This window comes from Coregonus clupeaformis, chromosome 39 (assembly GCF_020615455.1).
Source record: "Coregonus clupeaformis isolate EN_2021a chromosome 39, ASM2061545v1, whole genome shotgun sequence".
NCBI lineage: Eukaryota > Metazoa > Chordata > Actinopteri > Salmoniformes > Salmonidae > Coregonus > Coregonus clupeaformis.
In genome coordinates this window covers 3,437,615-3,463,208 of record NC_059230.1, presented here as the reverse complement: position 1 = coordinate 3,463,208, position 25,594 = coordinate 3,437,615, and the positions used below count along the sequence as shown (strand labels likewise).

The window sequence follows — 25,594 nt, the reverse complement described above, 5'->3', positions numbered from 1 at the left end:
ATGCAAACTCAATATATGCATTCAGTAATTCAATTTGCGCAATACAAATGTAAAACCTAGAGAATTGCAATTCAATTTCTGAATACAAATTCAGTTTCTGTTAGCGCTAATATCACTCCATCTGCAGGTCCTTGGCTCATCATCTCTCCAGATAGGAAAGAAGTCCAGTAATCATCAAAGAAACAGAAGGTTGAGAAAAACCCAGAAAGATTCACTCCAGATGTCTGTGTCCTGACTGCTTCAGCTCTGGAAGACACTACTGGGAGGTGAGATCAGAAGACATGACATTTTACTGAATTGTTGTGGTTTTGCATCACAAGCTCCATGTCACACAATATAGAGTAAGAAAGGCAAGCAGTATAACATCACATAACATACAACACATCATCATAGAATACATACTTGTAACATATCATCAGTAACTAGGGCAGCTACATTAATAATGTTAACATTCCCAAAATTCCAAGGTTTTCCAGAAATCCCAATTGGAAGATTCCTGGAATCATGGAATCCTCCAACCTGGGATTTCTGGAAAACTGGATGATTTTGGAGTTACCGGAATTTGGCAACCATTTTATTAACAGGTAGGTGTGCAGGGCAAATCTAACTGGTTCTTAGGAGTCGCACAGCATTCTGTGAACAGGAAGGAGTTCATCGCAGCGAACCCCACCCAATGTCTGTGGTCTCTGTGTCTCATTGAAGGCAAAGAGATTCAGGCCTGCACCGACACAGCCTTTTCTCTCACTCTTATTGACGGCTTGCCCTCGAAAGTTGGGGTGTTTGTGAATTACGAATGCGGGCAGGTCTAGTTTTACAACGTCGAGGCCAAGTTGCATATGTACTCGTTCATCGGTTGTACCTTCAGAGGGAATGTTTTTCCTTTCTTTGCCCCTTGTCGAAGTGATGCTGATAAGAAAGAGATCCTACCTATGGTTATATCTCCAGTTCAGCTCACAGAATGATTAACATTCTTTTAAGGGAGTTCAAAGACTTCTTGAAAACCTTTTGTCAGGGGACGTGTATGCGGTAGAGAAGTCAAATGCAGGACACTGAGCGGCGGACAACGTTCTTTACTGAATACAGTAAGAATAACGTACAAAACAACAAACCTCCAAAACAGAGAGGAAAAAACACAACGACCCGTACATACAAGGAACTGCCGGAATGACAAACGAACAATCACACACAAAATAACCAAATGAGAGACATGGGTAAATATAGGGAGTACAATCCAACATAATGGGAAACAGGTGTACACAATAAAGACCACACAAGACAAACACCGAAACATCGATCGGCAGCAGCTAGTACTCCGGGGACGACGAACGCCGAAGCCTGCCCGAGCAAGGAGGAGGAGCAGCCTCGGCTGAATCCGTGACACCTTTTGACTTTGACATTATGTTGATTCTTGTTCACAGAAAAACTGAAGAAAAATCAGAATATACGTCATTAAACAACTGCATAGAAAATAGCATAAGAAAACACTCACTTAAAGACATAATGGATGACATATAGAATACAGGACACTTACAACATTTGACAGGATATTTATTTTGATAAAGATACCGCCATTTTGCAACCCTTATCCAGAGTTAAGTAATACAATTGCATAATGTTACTACTGTGTATGAAACCCATGTAAAGTGATGAACTAAATATATCTGTGTTTCTCAACATTTACTTAATTTATTATCAATGTGGACCAGTGTTACTTGTCCAAGGTTAAATTAATAATTCACCCGAATTCCAAAATAAAAATATTTGTATCCTTATTCTGTAAGTAGTCTATGGACAGGTATGACAGCAATCCATGATTTGTTTTAGTTTCCCTGGCACGGTGTTCAAATGCTAACGTTTTAGCATGTGTGGCGCAAATCCCATGCAAGTTAGGATTTATTTTCATATTAGCATTTTTCACACATCATATCCAAGTCATTACAAAGTATCTCAAATTGATTGTGTAGCTCAACAAAGTCATTATAGATGATTTGGACATAATGAGTGAAACAAGCTAATATTGGTACCATGATTTGGGATTTGGGATTTGTGCCTTGCACCTTGTCCATAGACTGCTTACAGGGTAATGAAACCAATATGTAATTTTGTAATTTGAGTGAACTATCCTTTTATGTTCAGATGATTGACATCTTTGCTAGAGCATTTTAGTTTCTATGAATTCATATAATGACATGTATACCTGTACCTCACAAATGTTTAGACACAAATTGAGAATATCTTAAACTGTCTCTTCTATTTCTCTCAGTACTCTACTACTAAATCCACAACTACTATGCAATCTGTTCAAAGGGAAAGGTAGCATATATTTATCTGTGTATAGCACAGATAAATGGCCAGTGGCAATTATGGATTCCACCGTTTCAAAATAGTCAACTGGGTTGGAATTCATTTAATTTGGGAGGAAATGCTCATAGAAATGCCTGAAACAAAATGATATCAAACACATGATTTCCATGTGACAATTCACTCCATAATAGCCATCCTCCACTCACCAGCCTCCTATTGGGGTAACATTTGCACAGTTTAGCAGACCCTCTTATTCAGAACAAATAGGGTGAAGTGCCTTTCTCAAGGGCACATTGACAGGTTTTTCACCCAGTCATATTGGGGATTTGAACCAACAACCTTTTGGTTACTAGTCCAACACTCTTAACCACTAGGCTACCTGCCACCCCCTAGAATTCCATGTATTTATATCTAGAATGCTTGTGCAAGCACAAAGCCTGTTTTAACATGGCCAGTGGCAATTATGGCTTCCACTGTTTCAAGGTAGTCAACTGGGTTGGACATCGGACACAGGCGGCTGTCTTAATTGGGGAGGAAGTGCTCATAGTAATGCCTGAAAGAGAATGGTTTTGAACGCATAATTTCCATTTGTTCATTCACTCCATTCTAGCCATTATTATGAGCCATCCTCCTGTTGGGTTAACATTTTTACATTTTAGTCATTTAGCAGACTCACTTATCCAGAGCAACTTACAGGAGCAATTAGGGTTAAGTGCCTTGCTCAAAGGCATATTGACAGATTTTTCACCCTGATAGTTTTGGGATTCAAACCAACAACCTTTTGGTTACTAGTCCAACGCTCTTAAACGCTAGGCTACCCCAGGAGGAATCATAGAATTCCATCCAGGTCAGCAGCAGGGATCAGCCAACGCAATTTACCAGAAGAGAAAGCAAAACACTCTGCTCCCTAATTTGTTCTGATTGGGCGGGGCAACTCTCGTCTACTTATTGCCCCTGGTGGGGCGAGCGGGGAGGGGACACTAAGTAGACAGAGTTAACTGTTCCCTCTCTCTCGTGAGCATGCCAGAGAATATGGAGGAACCGTGAGCTCGCGTGGGAAAAGCATGCTCACGCGAGATAGGGGACGCCCAATTACACAGACAGGACAATTTCTTTCAATGGTAAACGGCCTGAGTTTCGTATTTATCCTCCATCTTTGATTATATTTCTGAGTTAATATTCCAGCACTGTGCAGGTGCTTGGCTTTATGACTGTTTAAACTATACACAATCCAGTACAGTAGGTGGCGGTATGCACCAATAAGTTAATAGAAGTAGAAATTGACTACTTTAAAATGGAGATAGTCCTCAATTGCACTGCCCATCCTGTCACAGAAACGATCATGGAAAATAAAATATAGGGGGTGTGTCCTCTTGTCCAACTCTAGGATGACAGAGAACTTTTGAAAGAGGAGTATGTCGTGTATTGAGATTATGACTATTTTGGAGGAAGAAGGAATGTTGTTTAGGTTAGTATCAGAAGGCAATGTTTTAGGTGTAATACCACATACCACAGACAGGAGGTGGGTTGTAGACAGGGGAGACTGGTGATTGGCCAGAAGAGGGGGCATCATTGTTTATAAATAGGGGGGAAAATGACGGAGAGGGTAGAGCAAGCAGCCATTCTGAGGCGTCTCTCCGGGTGTCATGTCACCTGTTACTCATGCTGAAGCTTGTGATCTGAATAAACCTTATGATCGACGTTCAGTATGAGCAGACTCTTTAATTGATGGTAACACCTACGATTGACGTATACTACAAATGGAGGCTCCGCTGAGATATTGATTGCATCGTTGTTGGTCCCTTTCCTGGATTCGTGAGGTGACTACTGTCCAAGCCGGCTCTAAAGGTGAGAGATTACTCACAAAGAAATTTGGCCATTGGTTATCCCGCTGATTCAGGAGAGGGCTTTGACGGTGTACAGTTAAAAGTACTTGGGTCGTGGTCAATGTGGGGTGTTGCTGTTAACTGGGAGTCTGAACGAAAATATTCTAAATTTGGTTGATGTGTAAACGCTGTTTACAACAATGGATTGTACAAATGGATTGGTAGAGAATATATGTTGGGAGATATCTGCATAATTAGGGCACCGGGAATACGGAAAAGACCTCGAAACGAGGCGACTCGTAATAATTATTATTATTATTATTAAGTGGGCTACAAATCCTGGCCTTAGTTAGACTGAGTCAGGTTGATTTCTTAAGCGGGAATTATGAAGTGAATGGTTGTAGCTATGTTATACTCCTCCTCTGGTCGACGGGAAATTGGTTTGGGGATAACCGCTTGATATGAGATTCATCTTTCAAGGCAGCATAAAGTTAGACGGGGAGAATTGGACGATTATTTATTTGGCCACGGTGCAGGATATTGATTTGTGTAGTAGGCCGCTGTTGGCTAGAGGCTGAAGCTAAGGCTGGATTGTTTCAGGCCACGTGGTGCCTCGTTGCTAAGGCTTGATTGTATGGTTCGGGTCACGTGGTACATCGTGGCGAAATGCTAAATGCTAAGGCTTGAGGCTAAAGGCTAATTTTTGTAAGGCTAAAGTGTGAATCATGTTACATCATGGTGGCTGAGGTGGATGCTAGTGCTAATTGTGTTTTGTGTCACGATGTACCGTAGGCTAAGCTAACTGCTAAGGTTGAATGCTAATTGTGTTGCGTGCTACATGCTAACGGATATCCTTAGAGATTCCATTGCGATGGGTTAAAGTCTCTTAAACTTGTCACTGTCTGTAAGTCAGGTTGTATGTTTTGTGAGCGCTGTTAAATGTTGTTTGACTATAAGGGGGAAATGGGAAGTTACAGCTGGCTGTTATTCTTTCTGTTTGGGGAGAGAGAGAAGAGAGAATCTTTCTTCCACGGTGAAAAGGGGTTTTTGAATGGTTGTGCGCATGCGTTTAATTTTGCGACACTACACTACAGAAAGGGGGAGTTTATGACACGAGATGGGACACGTTTTGGTTTACGGCACTAAATCTGCGACATGCGGTCGACTGAAACAAAATGGTGGCGTTAGTAAATGTATGGGGATGCGTTTAATTTTAAAATGATATTTGCGCATGCGTGGGATTCTGCAAAACAACACATTGGTTAAACTGCAGGGAGAGGAACACAGACGACGGAACAAATAGGCACAGGGGAGAGTTTAACACGAATATTGGTTAAAGATGAAACTTGTTTTGTAGCCTTTTGAATTTATAAATTAAATATAGGATAACGGATTATAATAGATTGAATTAAATAATTAAATGACGGATTGAAAGCAAAAGGTTTTTGGGCGATCTATAATTAGTCCTGAGTTAAAGTCTTACAGTGAATCATGTAGAACAAACGAATATTGAATGGTTGGAAATACTCAGTGACTGCATTAACGACTAAAATTTGATGTTGTGTCTTTGTTCTTCTGTCATATGAGAGGAACGCTAAGCGAGAGGAGCGAGGAGATACAGGAAGTGATCACGTCACGTGGCAGAGGATCAAGTCAAAAAGGTTTTGGTACTGATTATGGTTACAAAATCTTTCCCTAACAGGATATGTGATGTTATGACGATTTTACAAGGGGCTTGGCAAATTCTATTTCAATAAAAGTTACATGTTGGAGGCTATGTGCATCACTGGGCTGGATTACAGTTCGATTGGAAATCAGGTACTGACATGATTCTTTAAATTTATGATAATTAGGGGTTAGAGCAAGGGGTTAAAGGCTTTGTTTGGGGATGGATGGAAGTACAAGGAAGGAGTTCAAAGTCTTGGGGGAAAACTAGGAGTAAATAAGGACATTAACACTTCAGTCTATTAGAACAACAGGGAGAAGCAATTTAACTCTTTCAACATTGATAGTTATTAAAGCCATAAATATAGCGCATTTGATTTAGGGTCCAGCATCAATTATAGGGGGAAAATACTGTTATGAGGGTTAGGAGAATAATAATTATAATATGCCATTTAGGATGATGACGTTTCTTTCACAGAGAGAGAGAGAGAGAGATAATTAGGGAGGATAAGTATGGTTAGCAGGATCAGAAGTAGGAGCTGTTGCACCTACTCAAATAAGGGATTATTTTGCGTAAGGTTACAGATAAAGATCAGGGAGAATATGTGTACTTATCTAGTGAAAGCATTAGAATTTGTTCCGGTTAGGAATTATTGGTTAAAGGGCTATGTAATTTGTAAGGTGATGCTTATAATGGAAGATTTGAAGTCTGTAAAACTTTTCACAGTCACAGAGGGAGTTAAGGATAAGTTTATTACAGTAGTCACTCCAACAGGGAATAATCGAATAGGATGTTGGTAGTTTCCCACTAGAGGGAATTAAGGGTTTTAATTCATCAACTAAATCAACGACGTTAATGGTAACTTTGGGAAGGGATTAATGATACGATGGTAATAGCAAATGGAGGAAGGATGACAACAACTTTTCTGAAATTAAAGGAGGCAGCAAGAGAGACTCAGGGGTTTAGGTTACTACGAATAGGGTTAAAAAAGTAGAGCAGATAGTAGTAGAGAGCAATATAGATTAATCTGAAATGGAGAAGAGAGATTCGTCATGGAAGCTGCAGGATGAGGTCTTTTGATTTCGATGACGGAGGGGGGGGGCATCTGATCAGTGCTGCTCGTTCCTCTGTTGTGGAAATTAGAGATAGATTAACTCATTCTGTAAGAATCAGTGAGGAATCTTGAGGGTCCATGTCTGTTGAGAATTCCATCCCGAACCTGTTAGACGGTTGCGCAGCCTCTGTCAGGTGTGGGTCAGTTTTGAGCTTTGTCATGACTGTGGAATTGGCAACAGTCATTGACAGATAAAATAATGTTGTTGTCAAAACAGTAGGGTTTAAGTGTTCTTGGGTGAAAAGATTACCCTATGAGCATTGGTTAGAGAGAAAGTAAAATCAGGTAATTGCAAACTCTGAAGTATTCAGGTGAAATATTGAGGGCTAAAAGTTGTGTTTGTTCTAATAAAACATATGAGGTAAGGGGTATGTTTATGGAAAGATCAGATTGGGATGTTAGATGATAACTTTGGATAAGCATGACCTTAAGGGTAGTAATGACAAATAATAGGTTACTTTTTATATATCAGGTAGTAAGAAGAGCAGGACTTTGATGGTTAAAAGATTAGCTTTTGACTGACAATGTGACTATGGGAATTTTAGAGATTTGGTCGGTTTGTGATGATAGAGTATATTCTTACCCTATGGGGGATAGGATGTTGTTACAGGTCAACGTTGAAGCTTCCATATGAGGTTTTACCATTATAAGAGGGATAGCATTGGACACAGCTAAATCTAGGGTTGGAAGGGTGACATTGCATTTACATTTTAGTCATTTAGCAGACACATGGCGACATGTCATAGTCTTCAAGCCTATCATTGAAGAATAAGTTTAAGGGAGAAGGGGGGACTTCATTCATGGTATGGTGTAACATTTGGGAAGATAATATTGATAAATATTAGTGTATTACTGTGAGTCCAGATAGTTCAGATAATATCACTGGGGTTATAGATGCATTGTAAGGGATGCATTTGAAAGGATTTGGTTGCAAGATCAGTTAGGTCCAGTAGGGGCAGTGATGGGTCAGATTCTAGTTTAAGCTTTGATAACACTGGGTGATGTTTGTACTGACTTTTGAGAAAGTTATGAGATTGAGATAGGTTGGAGAAGTGGTGCCTGGAGACAACACTCAGATGCCGGTGTGGACTGTTCCTGATCTGGATAAAGATGGACAAGTGGAACTGAGGGATAAATATCATTTTGGATTATTTGATGATTTTTCAAATTGTTTTTTCAATATTAGTATAATTTTTAGTATGATTTATGAATCAAAGGGGGGAATGGATAATGTGATTCATGCATCATTTATGTATCATTTTTTAAATTCTTAGGTGAAATGGAGGTTTAATTTGAAAGTGGTTGTTTTGCAAAGGATACTGTTTGGTCGTTTATTTTCTTGTCATTCCAGAAGCATGTGGGAGAACATGTGGAGATTGGAATACTCAAACAAAGACAATATGACTGGAGGAGATGAAACAAGGAGGGTGTGGCTGATTCCATCATCAACAAGTCCATTGGAAGAGGACATTACAGGGAGATGAAGTGTAGTGGACTACACTCCAGTGTCTGCAATGAAATATAGACATATTTGATGTGTAATACATAATTGTGTCATATTCTTAGGTATTGATTTTAGTAGAATGATGTTTGATGTTATTGAATGCAGATGAGGATATTAGATGCTTTTGTTTATTTCGATGGGGTTAGGGACAGAAGGTCTAGGAAGGGAGAGATTCATTGTACGATTCGATGGGTTGACCAGCTGTACAATGGATATTTATGGATAGGATTTTGTTTACATGTGTATTTAGTTGCATCATACTTTCAAATGCATTTACATGAGTTATGAGGTTATCTGGAGTACCGACGGTGGTTGCCTGGGGCAGAGGGACCGTGAGAGAATTTTACTGTCCTGATTGATATGGATGGATGGCTGCTGGACAGTTTTTCGCTCTCACACTCCATAGAGATTTATTCATAATTCATAGTAATGTGTTTACACTCCATAGAGATTTCTTCATATGTCATAGTAATGTATTCATACTTCATAAACAGTTGTTCATATGTCATAGTAATGTATTCACACTTCATAAACAGGTATTTCATAGAAAGGTATTTACACTCAAGAGGAGAATGGGTTTGGTTTAATGTTAAAAGATACTCAATGAGATAAATGGTTACTAGTCATAATCCTATTCTGTTTGGTTTCGAGACGTTTAGTTCGTCTCGAAGGGGGGAATATGTCGTGTATTGAGATTATGACTATTTTGGAGGAAGAAGGAATGTTGTTTAGGTTAGTATCAGAAGGCAATGTTTTAGGTGTAATACCACATACCACAGACAGGAGGTGGGTTGTAGACAGGGGAGACTGGTGATTGGCCAGAAGAGGGGGCATCATTGTTTATAAATAGGGGGAAAATGACGGAGAGGGTAGAGCAAGCAGCCATTCTGAGGCGTCTCTCCGGGTGTCATGTCACCTGTTACTCATGCTGAAGCTTGTGATCTGAATAAACCTTATGATCGACGTTCAGTATGAGCAGACTCTTTAATTGATGGTAACACCTACGATTGACGTATACTACAAGTATTTAATGCTTTTTTTCCAGATGTAAAGTGAAAGCAAATAGGAGAGACAACACATTCAAAGGTAAGAACGTTATATGTAATATAATTTTGTACTATCAACAGGTAACTTAATACTGAAACAACAAACCCTTTTAGAAGTCTATCATGGTATTCTAATACTCATGCACAATTTGTGCACATTTCCATATATATATTTTATATAATAAATTTTTTAAAGTAGCCTAAATCCCAGCTATTATAAGAAATGTTAGATGTTTGTGTTCTGTGTTATATCTTCCTCTCATGGAATATGCAGTTGTTGTTTTTTTACAATGCCTGAAAGTGCAAAGTTCATTGGAATAGTGTACCTCTTATTGTTTTGTGTCGATGGGTATAATTGGAGATAATCGCTTTTAAGCTAATTTGTTTGGAGCTGAGCAGTTCTAAACAGCACATTGATAGATTTGCATGGCAATTACATTCAAAATGTTTACAGGCATTTACCAGGAGTGATATTTCCTCATATTTACCCAAGATGGTGTAATTTCTGAGAAACAGTATGTTGCTTAACCTAATCTAGAGATAATCTGATATGGTCTTTGAAACCAAGGGCATTAAAGGGACATTTCACCTTAGCTCTGCCACTGTACATAGTCATTACTACATTGACAACATCATGTTTTGTCATAGACTACAAGTCCTCACAATAAGCTAGAACAAGCTCATTTTAACTTGACAGGAAGTTTTGACTTCCTGTGCAATTGTCTGCTCATAGTACACCAGAAGGTTCAACATTCATAACAAATGCATGACGGACTACGGGGACAGAGCAGGAAGCCCTGCCCCAACATGGTATCAGTGCTGTGAAAAAGTATTTGCCCCCTTTCCAATTTTCTCTACTTTTGCATATTTTGATGTTGAATGTTAACAGATCTTCTACCCAATCCTATTATTAGATAAAGAGAACCTGAGTTAACAAATAACAGAACAATTACATACTTATCATCTATGTCATAAACAAACTTTCTAATGCTCCTATTTAAAAAGTAATTGCCCCCCTTACACTTAACTGGTTCCGAAACCTTTAGCTGCAATGACTCCAACCAATTGCTTGCTGTAGTTGTTGATCAGTCTCTCACGTCGCTGTAGAGGAATTTTTGTCCAGTCTTGCAGAACTGCTTTAACTCAGCAACATTTGTTGGTTTTCAAGTCCTGCCACAACATCTCAGTTGATAATAGGTCTGGACTTTGACTTGGTCATCCCAAAATTTCAAATCTGTTTTAGACATTTTAATGTAGACTTGAGTGTGTGTTTTGGATCATTGTCTTGCTGCATGACCCAGCTGCGCTTCAGCTTCAGCTCACACATGCATGGCCTGACATTCTCCTGTAGAATTCTCTGATTCAGAGCAGAATTCATGGTTTCTTCTATTAAGTCAAGTTGTCCAGTTCCTGAGGCAGCAAAGCATTCCCAAACTATCACACTACCACCACAATGCTTGACAGTTGGTATTTGGTTCTTACTGTGGAATGCACCCCCCACCAAAAAGTTACACGTTTGACTCATCTGTCCATAGCAAATTCTTCCAAGAGTCTTGATGTCATCCAGGTGCTTCCAGGTGATTTTTTGCAAACTTTAGTCAACTTTTTGGACGAGATGGGTCCCATAATATCTGGGGTCACATTATTCCTGATGAATCAATAATAACATAAAATCAATTCTTTATTTCTGTAAGAACGGAGACAAATACTAGTCAGCAGAGCAGAGTAAAATACCCCTCAGCAACGCTTGAAATTGGCATGGTCTAACTGACTCAACAACCAAAAACACAGAAGTTTAGATTTCTTAACGAACCAGAAAACTTATACTTATTTCTGGTTGATCATTAAAGTGAATTGGCTAACCCATTGATCCTACTTTGTAGCATACCCCTCTGCATTTCATGAACGGTTTATTGTAGGTTGCATTTCAAAACAATGCATTTTAACATAGACAACATATTTAAAATTACAAAATAAGTGTTGAGCTTTTTATTAATCAACTCCTCATTTCATAATTCCAAATATTTTACTGTACATATTTGGCATTTGAGTTTTTTACCAATGACACCATACTGTATTCTAGTGAAATCCAAAGATGGGGAATACACAGAGTGTCCTTGAGAAGAAAGGATACACTATCCTGAGGAAGGCAGAGAATGGTGTCATAGCTACTGACAAAGATGGTGACCAGTTTGTCATTAAAGAGATCAAACTGAATGAGGTAAGCAGGCACCATTTTGTTTTCTTTGAGACTAACACTTTCTAATAAGGTGTGTTATTTATATGACTATAGATCATTTATAAGGAATTTGGCACTTGTCTGGTTTTGCTATGTAAATCATAATTACTTTGGGTTCCTGGATCCTTTCACAGCATTACAAGGCCGCATTGAGACGATTACTTATCAATGACCCAAGCCCAGCTCAGTTAATCCCTACCATTGTGTCGCTGAGTTGTCATAATGCTTTAGCAAATATACATTATTCTAGGCGTTGGTAGACACAATGTAGAGGAAGGTGTCAGAGGAAGGCCCTCAAAATTGTCAAAGACTCCAGCCACCCTAGTCATAGACTGTTCTCTCTGCTACCGCACGGCAAGCGGTACCGGAGTGCCAAGTCTAGGTCCAAAAGACTTCTCAACAGCTTCTAACCCCAAGCCATAAGACTCCTGAATAGCTAATCATGGCTACCCTGACTATTTGCACTGCCCCCCCCACCCCATCTTTTTACGCTGCTGCTACTCTGTTAATTAGTTATGCATAGTCACTTTAACTCTACCCACATGTACATATTACTTCAACTACCTCAACTAGCCGGTGCCCCCGCACATTGACTCTGCACCGGTACCCCCCTGTATATATAGCCTCCCTACTGTTATTTTATTTTACTTCTGCCCTTTTTTCTCAACACTTTTTTGTTGTTTTATTCTACTTTTTTTATTAAAAATAAATGCACTGTTGGTTAAGGGCTGTAAGTAAGCATTTCACTGTAATGTCTGCACCTGTTGTATTCGGCGCATGTGGCCAATAAAATTTGATTTGATTTGATTTGATTTGTAAGTAACCTAATTTATGTCCCTCTAACTGCCCTGAATGCCTCTGCTGATCCTACAGCTATTGTATGCACCAATCATGTGCTTATGAACCAGATTTATGCTGTTAGCACTGAGGTTGTGTGCACAAGTAGAAAGTCCACTGTGTGCAGCTCACTCTGCACTAACATAAATAATATGAGAATATATATTTCTGCTAAGCTTCAATTCAAGAAAAAACTTCAAACTGTAACCAGTGCCTGCAACCTGGTTCATGTTATCAGTCAACCTACCAGGGAAGTTGCAAACAGCACAGGAATTAAATCAACAACATGTATTGATCACATCTTTCCTAATGCTGCAAAAATTTGCTTTAAAGCATTACCCAGATCCATCGGATGTAGTGATCACAATATAGTAGCCATATCTAGGAAAACAAATGTTCCAAAGGCTGGGCCTAATATAGTGTATAAGAGGTCATACAATACGTTTTATAGTGATTCCTATGTTGTTGATGTAAAGAATATTTGTTGGTCTGAGGTGTGTAATGTGGAGCAAACATACGCTGCACTTGACACATAAATGAAATTGCTTATCCCAGTTACTAATAAGCATGCACCCATTAAGAAAATGACTGTAAAAACGGTTAAATCCCAGTGAATTGATGAGGAGTTCAAAAATGTTATGGTTGAGAGGGATGAGGCAAAAGGAATGGTATAAAAGTCTGGCTGCACAACCGATTGGCAAACGTACTGCAAATTGAGAAATCATTTAACTAAACTGAATAAAAAGAAGAGGAAAATACACTATGAAACAAAGATAAGTGACATAAAGAATGATAGTAAAAAGCTTTAGAGCACCATAAAATAAATTTTTGGAAAAAAGGCAAACTCAGCTCCATCATTAATTGAATCAGATGGCTCATTCATCACACAAATCCTGATATTGCCAACTACTTTAATGAGTTTTTTATTAAAAAAAAAGCAAACTTAGGCATGACATGCCAGCAACAAACGCTGACCCTACACATCCAAGTATATCTGACCAAATTATGAAAGACAAGCATTGTAATTTCAAATTCCGTTAAGTGAGAGTGAAATTATTGTTGTCTGTCAACAATGACAAGCCACCGGGGTCTAACAACTTGGATGGAAAATTACTGAAGATAACAGCGGACAGTATTTGCACTCCTATTTGCCATGTATTCAATTATTTAAACCTACTAGAACGTGTGTGCCCTCAGGCCTGGAGGAAGCAAAAGTCATTCTGGTACCAAAGAATAGTAAAGCCCACTTTACTGACTCAAATAGTCGACCAATCTGCCTGTTACCAACCCTTAGTAAAGGATTGGAAAAAAATGTGTTTGACCAGATACAATGCTATTTTACAGTAAACAAAATGACAACAGACATTCATCAGCCTTATAGGGAAGAACATTCACCAAGCACAGGACTTACACAAATGACTGATGATTGGCTGAGAGAAATTGAGGATAGAAATATTGTGGGGGCTGTTTTGTTAGACTTCAGTGCGGCTTTTGACATTATTGATCATAGTCTGCTGCTGGAAAAATATATGTTATACAATAAATACAAATACAAATTCCTACATTATACTGTAGACCGCCACATGTCAGTCACTTTATGTACTTATTTTACTTATTTCATTGCATTGCTTTACTGTAATTGTGTTTCAATTTAAAATGCATTTTAAATCTTAAGGGGGGGGGGGGGTGGTATGGTTTAAGCTGATATATGGTTTAAGATGGTTATACCACGGATATTTAAAATATTTGATATTGACTTTTAGGACCCCTCTAGGTATCAAAAATATATATAAATAAATAGAAATATTTGATAAAAAGTAGGAGATATAAGAAGCTCAGGAAATATATATATACAGTGGGGGGAAAAAGTATTTAGTCAGCCACCAATTGTGCAAGTTCTCCCACTTCAAAAGATGAGAGAGGCCTGTAATTTTCATCACAGGTACACGTCAACTATGACAGACAAAATGAGAAATAAAATTCCAGGATTTTTTATGAATTTATTTGCAAATTATGGTGGAAAATAAGTATTTGGTCAATAACAAAAGTTTCTCAATACTTTGTTATATACCCTTTGTTGGCAATGACACAGGTCAAACGTTTTCTGTAAGTCTTCTCAAGGTTTTCACACACTGTTGCTGGTATTTTGGCCCATTCCTCCATGCAGATCTCCTCTAGAGTAGTGATGTTTTGGGGCTGTCGCTGGGCAACACGGACTTTCAACTCCCTCCAAAGATTTTCTATAGGGTTGAGATCTGGAGACTGGCTAGGCCACTCCAGGACCTAGAAATGCTTCTTACGAAGCCACTCCTTCGTTGCCCGGCGGTGTGTTTGGGATCATTGTCATGCTGAAAGACCCAGCCACGTTTCATCTTCAATGCCCTTGCTGATGGAAGGAGGTTTTCACTCAAAATCTCATGATACATGGCCCCATTCATTCTTTCCTTTACACGGATCAGTCGTCCTGGTCCCTTTGCAGAAAAACAGCCCCAAAGCATGATGTTTCCACCCCCATGCTTCACAGTAGGTATGGTGTTCTTTGGATGCAACTCAGCATTCTTTGTCCTCCAAACACGACGAGTTGAGTTTTTACCAAAAAGTTACATTTTGGTTTCATCTGACCATATGACATTCTGCCAATCCTCTTCTGGATCATCCAAATGCACTCTAGCAAACTTCAGACGGGCCTGGACATATACTGGCTTAAGCAGAGGGCCACGTCTGGCACTGCAGGATTTGAGTCCCTGGCGGCGTAGTGTGTTACTGATGGTAGGCTTTGTTACTTTGGTCCCAGCTCTCTGCAGGTCATTCACTAGGTCCCCCGTGTGGTTCTGGGATTTTTGCTCACCGTTCTTGTGATCATTTTGACCCCACGGGGTGAGATCTTGCGTGGAGCCCCAGATCGAGGGAGATTATCAGTGGTCTTGTATGTCTTCCATTTCCTAATAATTGCTCCCACAGTTGATTTCTTCAAACCAAGCTGCTTACCTATTGCAGATTCAGTCTTCCCAGCCTGGTGCAGGTCTACAATTTTGTTTCTGGTGTCCTTTGACAGCTCTTTGGTCTTGGCCATAGTGGAGTTTGGAGTGTGACTGTTTGAGGTTGTGGACAGGTGTCTTTTATACTGATAACAAGTTCAAACAGGTGCCATTAATACAGGTAACGAGTGGAGGACAGAGGAGCCTCTTAAAGAATAAGTTACAGGTCTGTGAGAGCCAGAAATCTTACTTGTTTGTAGGTGACCAAATTCTTATTTTCCACCATAATTTGCAAATAAATTCATTAAAAATCCTACAATGTGATTTTCTGGATTTTTTTTCTCATTTTGTCTGTCATAGTTGACGTGTACCTATGATGAAAATTACAGGCCTCTCTCATCTTTTTAAGTGGGAGAATTTTTTTTTTTTAGTTTAAAAAACTTCTATCAATGTAATTGTCTGCATCACTTCCAATCCCCCATGTTTTTTTTATTTTTTATATATATATACTCCCCTTTATTACTTTTCAACCCCACCATCCTTTCCCTACTTGGAGTAAATTAGTGAACAACAATGCCCAGGCCTCTACTTCCGGTCTATACTTACTATCTACACCTTATGGACAGAGTCAATTTTACAATAATTCTATTATATATATATATATATATATATATATATATATATATATATATATATATATATATATATATATATATATATATATATATTTTTTTTTTGCTCCTGAACTTCTTCTACTCTCAACCTCTCCGATCATTTTCATGGTGTCCATCCGGTTTGCTTCTATATGCCATATCTTTCTAACTGTGCTCCTTCCCAAAAGCTCCCAACATACAACCTATATACTTATTGTGGACACAGTATGCTTACATTATTAGCTATCTTTGTTATTATTTGTTGTTATTTGTTATTAGTCCCATCCTTCAACTCTATTCAATACCTCCCATCTATCTCTTAACACCATCCATATAGGATTTCTATTTGCCATATATATTTCGACCGTACTGTGATGTTTTACAAAAATTCTGAACCTTTCTATTCTCATTGCTTCTACAGATTGTGAATTAAAAATATTTTTTTTTGCTAAAAGTATTATTATATTATTGATTGATTGACTATGACTTTTCAGATCACCCAGTAATGCTATCTGCAAGGTTAGTTCCAGGTAAATATTGCAATCCTTTAGCCATTCCTGGACCTGTGTCCAAAAACAAGCTACAAATGGACAGAACCAAAACAAATGATCTAATGATTCTGTCTCTTCACAGCAAAACCTGCAGAGCTGGGAAGATTGTATCCCCCATATAAATAACATTTTATTGGTAGCAAGAATTTAATATAATAATTTAAATTGAAAGATTCAAATTTTTGAATCCGGTGTCGTTTTGCGTGTCAGTTCATAAACACTATGCCATGGGATCGGTACGTCAAAGATCTCTTCCCAACTATTTCGCAATCTATATGGGACGGCTGTCAATCCTTTGGTACTTAAGTGAAACTGATATACTTTTTTATTTATCACAGTTTTCCTTAACCAATTATGTTCTTTAATGCAAGGCCGACAGACAAGTTCCTTACTTTCTCCCCCTTCCACTTTCCTCTTCCACTTTTGCGGTAAGGCTGCAATTATTTGGTTGTAATTTTGGGTAGAGCAGACATTTCCATATGTTTTTGTTAGCTGCATGTGCGACATAACTCCACCAGTCCTACCGATGATATCATTTACGAAGATTATACCTTTTTTTAAACATTCTGTCAAAAAATAAAGGTTTTTGTCAATTAGTATATTTGAATTTAACCACAATATTTGTTGCATTATTTGTTCTGTCGTTTCTGGAGGATTAAATTGAAATTGCAACCAACTTTCTATGGCTTGTTTTAGAAAGAGTGACATTTGGGAGATTATTTCCTTTTCAAATAACTGAAAGTGAGAGGTTGTAATCTGAATAAAGGGAAAAAGGCCTTTCTTGAAAATTGGGTGAGACAATCTTACTAATTTGCTTGAGAACCAGTTCGGATTTAAGTATAACTTTTGTATGACTGAAGCTTTTAGTGATAGGTCTAATGCTTTAATATTTAATAATTTATGTCCTCCGAATTCATATTCATTATATAAATATGCTCTTTTAATTTTGTCTGGCTTGCCGTTCCAAATAAAATTGAATATTTTTTTCTCATATAATTTAAAAAACTGTTCGCTAGGCGTAGGCAAGACCATAAGCAAATAGGTAAACTGGGATAATACTAAAGAGTTAATCAGGGTGATTCTTCCACAAATTGACAGGTATTTTCCTTTCCATGGTAGTAAGATCTTATCTATTTTTGCTAACTTTCTATTAAAATGTATTGAAGTGAGATCATGTATTTCCTTTGGGATATGTATTCCGAGTATATCCACATCACCATCAGACCATTTTATTGGTAAACTACATGGTAAAGTAACATGTTTATTTTTTAGTGATCCAATACGTAATATAGTACATTTGTCATAATTTGGTTGTAATCCAGAGAGGTTAGAAAATGTATCTAGATCCTCTATGAGGCTGTGGAGGGATTCTAGTTGTGGATTTAAAAGAAAACATGAAACATCAGCGTACAATGACACCTTTGTTTTTAAGCCCTGTATTTCTAATCCTCTGATATTATTATTGGATCTGATTTTAATAGCTAACATCTCGATGGCAACAATAAATAGATATGCCGATAGTGGACATCCTTGTTTCACTCCTCTTGACAGTTTAAAACTTTCTGAGAAATAGCCATTATTTACTATTTTACACCTAGGGTTACTATACATGATTTTGACCCATTTTATAAGTGGGAGAACTTGCACAATTGGTGGCTGACTAAATACTTTTTTTCCCCCACTGTATATATATATATACATACATACACTACCATTCAAAAGTTTGGGGTCACTTAGAAATGTCCTTGTTTTCCATGAAAACATACATGAAATGAATTTTAATAGGAAATATAGCAAAATGAATAAGGAATGTAGTCATTGACAAGGTGAAAAATAATGATTTTTAATACAAATAATAATTGTGTCCTTCAAACTTTGCTTTTGTCAAAGAATCCTCCATTTGCAGAAATTACAGCCTTGCAGACCTTTGGCATTCTAGTTGTCAATTTGTTGAGGTAATCTGAAGAGATTTCACCCCATGCTTCCTGAAGCACCTCCCACAAGTTCGATTGGCTTGATGGGCACTTCTTACATATCAAGAGGCTGCCACAACAGCTCAATAGGGTTGAGATCCGGTGACTGTGCTGGCCACTCCATTATAGACAGAATATCAGCTGACTGCTTCTTCCCTAAATAGTTATTTCATAGTTTGGAGCTGTCCTTTGGGTCATTGTCCTGTTGTAGGAGGAAATTGGCTCCAATCAAGCACCGTCCACGGGGTATGGCATGGCATTGCAAAATGGAGTGATAGCCTTCCTTCTTCAAGATCCCTTTTACCCTGTACAAATCTCACACTTTACCACCACCAAAGCACCCCCAGACCATCACATTGCCTCCACCATGCTTGACAGATGGCATCAAGCACTCCTCTAGAATCTTTTCATTTGGTCTGCGTCTCACAAATGTTCTTCTTTGTGATCCGAACACCTCAAACTTCGATTCGTCTGTCCATAACACTTTTTTTCCCAATCCTCCTCTGTCCAGTGTCTGTGTTCTTTTTCCCATCTTAATCTTTCATTTTTATTGGCCAGTCTGAGATATGGCTTTTTCTTTGCAACTCTGCCTAGGTCAGCATCCCGGAGTCGCCTCTTCACTGTTGATGTTGAGACTGGTGTTTTGCAGGTACTATTTAATGAAGCTGCCAGTTGAGGACCTGTGAGGCGTCTGTTTCTCAAACTAGTCACTAATGTATTTGTCCTCTTGCTCAGTTGTGCACCGGGGCCTTCCACTCCTCTTTCTATTCTGGTTAGAGACAGTTTGCGCTGTTCTGTGAAGGGAGTAGTACACGGCGTTGTACGAGATCTTCCGTTTCTTGGCAATTTCTCACGTGGAATAGCCTTAATTTCTCAGAACATGAATAGACTGACGAATTTCCGAAGAAAGTTATTTGTTTCTGGCCATTTTGAGCCTGTAATCGAACCCACAATTGCTGATGCTCCAGATACTCAACTAGTCTCAAGACACCAGATGTATTGCTTCTTTAAACAGCACAACAGTTTTCAGCTGTGCTAACATAATTGCAAAAGAGTTTTCTACTGATCAATTAGCCTTTTAAAATGATCATCTTGGATTAGCAAACACAGGACTGACGGTTGTAGATAATGGGCCTCTGTACGCCTATGTAGATATTCCATTAAAAATCAGCCGTTTCCAGCTACAATAGCCATTTACAACATTAACAATGTCTAAACTGTATTTCTGATCAATTTGATGTTATTTTAGTCTATAAAAAAATGCTTTTCTTTCGAAAACAAGGACATTCATAAGTGACCCCAAACTTTTGAACGGTAGTATATATATATATATATATGTGTGTGTAAACACAGTACCTGTCAAAGGTTTGGATACATCTACTCAAGGGTTTTTCTTTATTTGTACTATTTCTTACATTGTAGAATAATAGTGAAGACATCAAAACTATGAAATAACACATATGGAATCATGTAGTGACCAAAAAAGTGTTAAACAAATCAAAATATATTTTATATTTGAGATTCTTCAAATAGCCACCCTTTGCCTTGATGACAGCATTGCACACTCTTGGTTTTCACTCAACCAGCTTCATGAGGTAGTCACCTGGAATGCATTTCAATTAGCAGGTGTGCCTTCTTAAAAGTCAATTTGTGGAATTTCATTCTTAATGCGTTTTGAACCAATCAGTTGTGTTTTGACAAGGTAGGGGTGGGTATACAGAAGATAGCTCTCTTTAGGAAAAGACAAAGTCCATATTATGGCAAGAACAGCTCAAATAAGCAAATAGAAACGACAGTCCATCATTACCTTAAGACTTGAAGGTCAGTCAATACTGAAAATAAAGTCGCAAAAACCATCAAGCACTATGATGAAACTGGCTCTAATGAGGACCGCCACATGAAAGGAAGACCCAGAGTTACCTCTGCTGCAGAGGATAAGATCATTAGAGTTACCAGCCTCAGAAATTGCAGCCCAAATAAATGCTTCACAGAGTTCAAGTAACATACACATCTCAACATCAACTGTTCAGAGGAGACTGCATGAATCAGGCCTTCTTGGTCGAATTGCTGCAAAGAAACCACTAATAAAGGACATCAATAAGAAGAAGAGACATGCTGGGCCAAGAAACATAATCAATGGACATTAGACCGTTCGAAATCTGTCCTTTGGTCTGATGAGTCCTTATTTGAGATTTTTGGTTTCAACCGCCGTGTCTTGTGAGATGCAGAGTAGGTGAACAGATGATCTCCGCATGTGTGGATCCCAACATGAACCATGGAGGAGGTGGTGTGGTGGTGCATTGTTGGTGTCACTGATTTATTTCGAATTCAAGGCAAACTTAACCAACATGAATACCACTGCATTCAGCAGCGATACGTCATCCCATCTGGTTTGGGATGAGTGGGACTATAATTTGTTTTTCAACAGGATAATCACCCAAAACACCTCCAGGCTCTGTAAAGGCTTTTGACCAAGAAGGAGAGTGATGGAGTGCCTCCACAATCACCCAACCTCAACCCAATTGAGATGGTTTGGGATGAGTCGGACCACAGAGTGAAGGAAAAGCAGCCAACAAGTTCTCAGCATATGTGGGAACTCCTTCAAGACTTTTGGAAAAGCATTCCAGGTTAATCTGGTTGAGAGAATGCCAAGAGTGTGCAAAGCTGTCATCAAGGCAAAGAGTGCTACTTTGAAGACTTTTGTATAATTTTTTTTGGTTACTACATGATTCCATATGTGTTATTTCATAGTTTTGATGTCTTCACTATTATTCTATAAAGTAGAAAATTGTAAAAAGAAATAAAAAGCTATGAATGAGAAGGTGTGTCCAAACGTTTGACTGGTAATGTGTATAGATAGAGAGCGAGAGAGATTATTATTTATTTTAACATATTCAACCACTTTTTGGGGGTAGGCACAAAACGTGCTCCATACTTCCATTCAAGTGAGACCACCATCGTCTTCTTGAGAGTCTCATCTTTGTAGGCCAAACCGTTTGGACACTACAGACCTTTTCGTGAGAAGACCGATTTTCGGGATGTCTCGTGGTCTGACAAACACAGCTGTATATATATATATATACAGTGGGGAGAACAAGTATTTGATACACTGCCGATTTTGCAGGGTTTCCTACTTACAAAGCATGTAGAGGTCTGTAATTTTTATCATAGGTACACTTCAACTGTGAGAGACGGAATCTAAAACAAAAATCCAGAAAATCACATTGTATGATTTTTAAGTAATTAATTTGCATGACATAAGTATTTGATCACCTACCAACCAGTAAGAATTCCGGCTCTCACAGACCTGTTAGTTTTTCTTTAAGAAGCCCTCCTGTTCTCCACTCATTACCTGTATTAACTGCACCTGTTTGAACTCATTACCTGTATAAAAGACACCTGTCCACACACTCAATCAAACAGACTCCAACCTCTCCACAATGGCCAAGACCAGAGAGCTGTGTAAGGACATCAGGGATAACATTGTAGACCTGCACAGGCTGGGATGGGCTACAGGACAATAGGCAAGCAACTTGGTGAGAAGGCAACAACTGTTGGCACAATTATTAGAAAATGGAAGAAGTTCAAGATTTTTTTATTTTTTATTTTTTTATTTCACCTTTATTTAACCAGGTAAGCCAGTTGAGAACAGGTTCTCATTTACAACTGCGACCTGGCCAAGATAAAGCAAAGTAGTGCAATAAAAACAACACAGAGTTACATATGGGGTAAAAAACATAAAGTCAGAAATACAACAGAAAATATATATAGAGTGTGTGCAAATGTAGCAAGTTATGGAGGTAAGGCAATAAATAGGCTATAGTGCAGAATAATTACAATAGTATTAACACTGGAATGCTAGATGTGCAAGAGATTATGTGCAAATAGAGATACTGGGGTGCAAAAGAGCAAAATAAATAACAATATAGGGATGAGGTAGTTGGGTGGGCTAATTTCAGATGGGCTGTGTACAGGTGCAGTGATCGGTAAGGTGCTCTGACAACTGATGCTTAAAGTTATTGAGGGAGATAAGAGTCTCCAGCTTCAGAGATTTTTGCAATTCGTTCCAGTCATTGGCAGCAGAGAACTGGAAGGAATGGCGGCCAAAGGAGGTGTTGGCTTTGGGAATGACCAGTGAGATATACCTGCTGGAGCGCAGACTACGGGTGGGTGCTGCTATGGTGACCAATGAGCTAAGATAAGGCGGGGATTTGCCTAGCAGTGATTTATAGATGGCCTGGAGCCAGTGGGTTTGACGACGAACATGTAGTGAGGACCAGCCAACAAGAGCGTACAGGTCACAGTGGTGGGTAGTGTATGGGGCTTTGGAGACAAAACGGATGGCACTGTGATAGACTACATCCAATTTGCTGAGTAGAGTGTTGGAGGCTATTTTGTAAATGACATCGCCGAAGTCAAGGATCGGTAGGATAGTCAGTTTTACGAGGGCATGTTTGGCAGCATGAGTGAAGGAGGCTTTGTTGTGAAATAGGAAGCCGATTCTAGATTTAACTTTGGATTGGAGATTCTTTATGTGAGTCTGGAAGTTGAGTTTACAGTCTAACCAGACACCTAGGTATTTGTAGTTGTCCACATACTCTAGGTCAGACCCGTCGAGAGTGGTGATTCTAGTCGGGTGGGCGGGTGCCAGCAGCGTTCGATTGAAAAGCATGCATTTAGTTTTACTAGTGTTTAAGAGCAGTTGGAGGCTACTGAAGGATTGTTGTATGGCATTGAAGCTCGTTTGGAGGTTTGTTAACACAGTGTCCAATGAAGGGCCAGATGTATACAAAATGGTGTCGTCTGCGTAGAGGTGGATCTGAGAGTCACCAGCAGCAAGAGCGACATCATTGATATACACAGAGAAAAGTGTCGGCCCAAGAATTGAACCCTGTGGCACCCCCATAGAGACTGCCATAGGTCCAGACAACAGGCCCTCCGATTTGACACACTGAACTCTGAGAAGTAGTTGGTGAACCAGGCGAGGCAGTCATTTGAGAAACCAAGGCTATTTAGTCTGCCAATAAGAATGCGGTGGTTGACAGAGTCGAAAGCCTTGGCCAGGTCGATGACGGTCAATCACCCTCGGTCTGGGGCTCCATGCAAGATTTCACCTCGTGGGGCATCAATGATCATGAGGAAGGTGAGGGATCAGCCCAGAACTACACGGCAGGACCTGGTCAATGACCTGAAGAGAGCTGGGACCACAGTCTCAAAGAAAACCATTAGTAACACACTACGCCGTCATGGATTAAAATCCCGCAGCGCACGCAAGGTCCCCTTGCTCAAGCCAGCGCATGTCCAGGCCCGTCTGAAGTTTGCCAATGACCATCTGGATGATCCAGAGGAGGAATGGGAGAAGGTAATGTGGTCTGATGAGACAGAAATAGAGCTTTTTGGTCTAAACTCCACTCGCCTTGTTTGGAGGAAGAAGAAGGATGAGTACAACCCCAAGAACACCATCCCAACCGTGAAGCATGGAGGTGGAAAAATCATTCTTTGGGGATGCTTTTCTGCAAAGGGGACAGGACGACTGCACCGTATTGAGGGGAGGATGGATGGGGCCATGTATCGCGAGATCTGGGCCAACAACCTCCTTCCCTCAGTAAGAGCATTGAAGATGGGTCGTGGCTGGGTCCTCCAGCATGACAACGACCCGAAACACACAGCCAAGGCAACTAAAGAGTGGCTCGGTAAGAAGCATCTCAAGGTCCTGGAGTGGCCTAGCCAGTCTACAGACCTGAACCCAATAGAAAATCTTTGGAGGGAGTTGAAAGTCTGTGTTGCCCAGCGACAGCCCCAAAACATCACTGCTCTAGAGGAGATCTGCATGGAGGAATGGGCCAAAATACCAGTAACAGTGTGTGAAAACCTTGTGAAGACTTACAGAAAACGTTTGACCTGTGTCATTGCCAACAAAGGGTATATAACAAAGTATTGAGAAACTTTGTGATTGACCAAATACTTATTTTCCACAATAATTTGCAAATAAATTCTTAAAATATCCTACAATGTGATTTTCTGGATTTTTTTTTCATTCTGTCTGTCATAGTTGACGTGTACCTATGATGAAAATGACAGGCCTCTCTCATCTTTTTAAGTGGGAGAACTTGCACAATTGGTAGCTGACTAAATACTTTTTCTCCCCACTGGAAAAAGCTGATGTTACTCATCTTCAATATTAAATGATACTAAATACAAATACAAAAAACATAAAAAACACAGCTGGAGCTCGGCAACCTTCCACCACAGATGCGGAAGGCCACCATACACAGATGCGATGGATTGAGACACAGATATCTCTAGCAAAAATTTATGGCTTTTGATGGGGATTTTTTGTATTATGTTATTTAGATTGACGCACCGTCAATAGACTCTAGGGGTTTAAATAAAGTTTGATTTGAAGGGAGACACAGCTATGCCTAATTTAGAAACCTTTATTTACATCTTAGTCATTTAGCAGACGCTCTTATCCAGAGCGACTTAAAGTTAGTGAGTGCATACATTTTCATACTGGCCCCCCGTGGGAAACAAACCCACAACCCTGGCATTGCAAGCGCCATGCTCACCCAACTGAGCTACAGGGGACTACAAGTAAAGTGTTTGGTTTTGATTGAGTACTGTGGTTTTTGCTTTAATAGATCAGTGCTGGAGCACATTCTCTGAGTTTAAAACTCTCCTGCAGATAAATCACCCCCATATTTCCAGCCACAAGAACTCTTTTCCAAGGTAACTAATGTGTTTCCTTTTCAGTTTAGAGAGACAATGTTAGGGGTGATTTCCCAGATAAAGATTACAACTCCATTGAGAATGCTTTCTAGTCCAGGACTAAACTTAATCTGTGTCTGGGACACCACCCCAATATGTTTGTTGCCACAGTATCAAGTTACCACAGTATCACCA

General features: G+C 39.3%; 1 long non-coding RNA gene across 1 annotated transcript; it reads left to right on the top strand.

The window, feature by feature from the left end:
• The first annotated feature begins 9,463 nt into the window (after positions 1-9,463).
• On the top strand, positions 9,464-25,345 carry LOC121561962. The gene is made up of 3 exons (XR_006657955.1): positions 9,464-9,500; positions 11,544-11,681; positions 25,333-25,345. It is a non-coding gene; the product is annotated as an uncharacterized LOC121561962 (long non-coding RNA).
• The last annotated feature ends 249 nt before the right edge of the window (positions 25,346-25,594 follow it).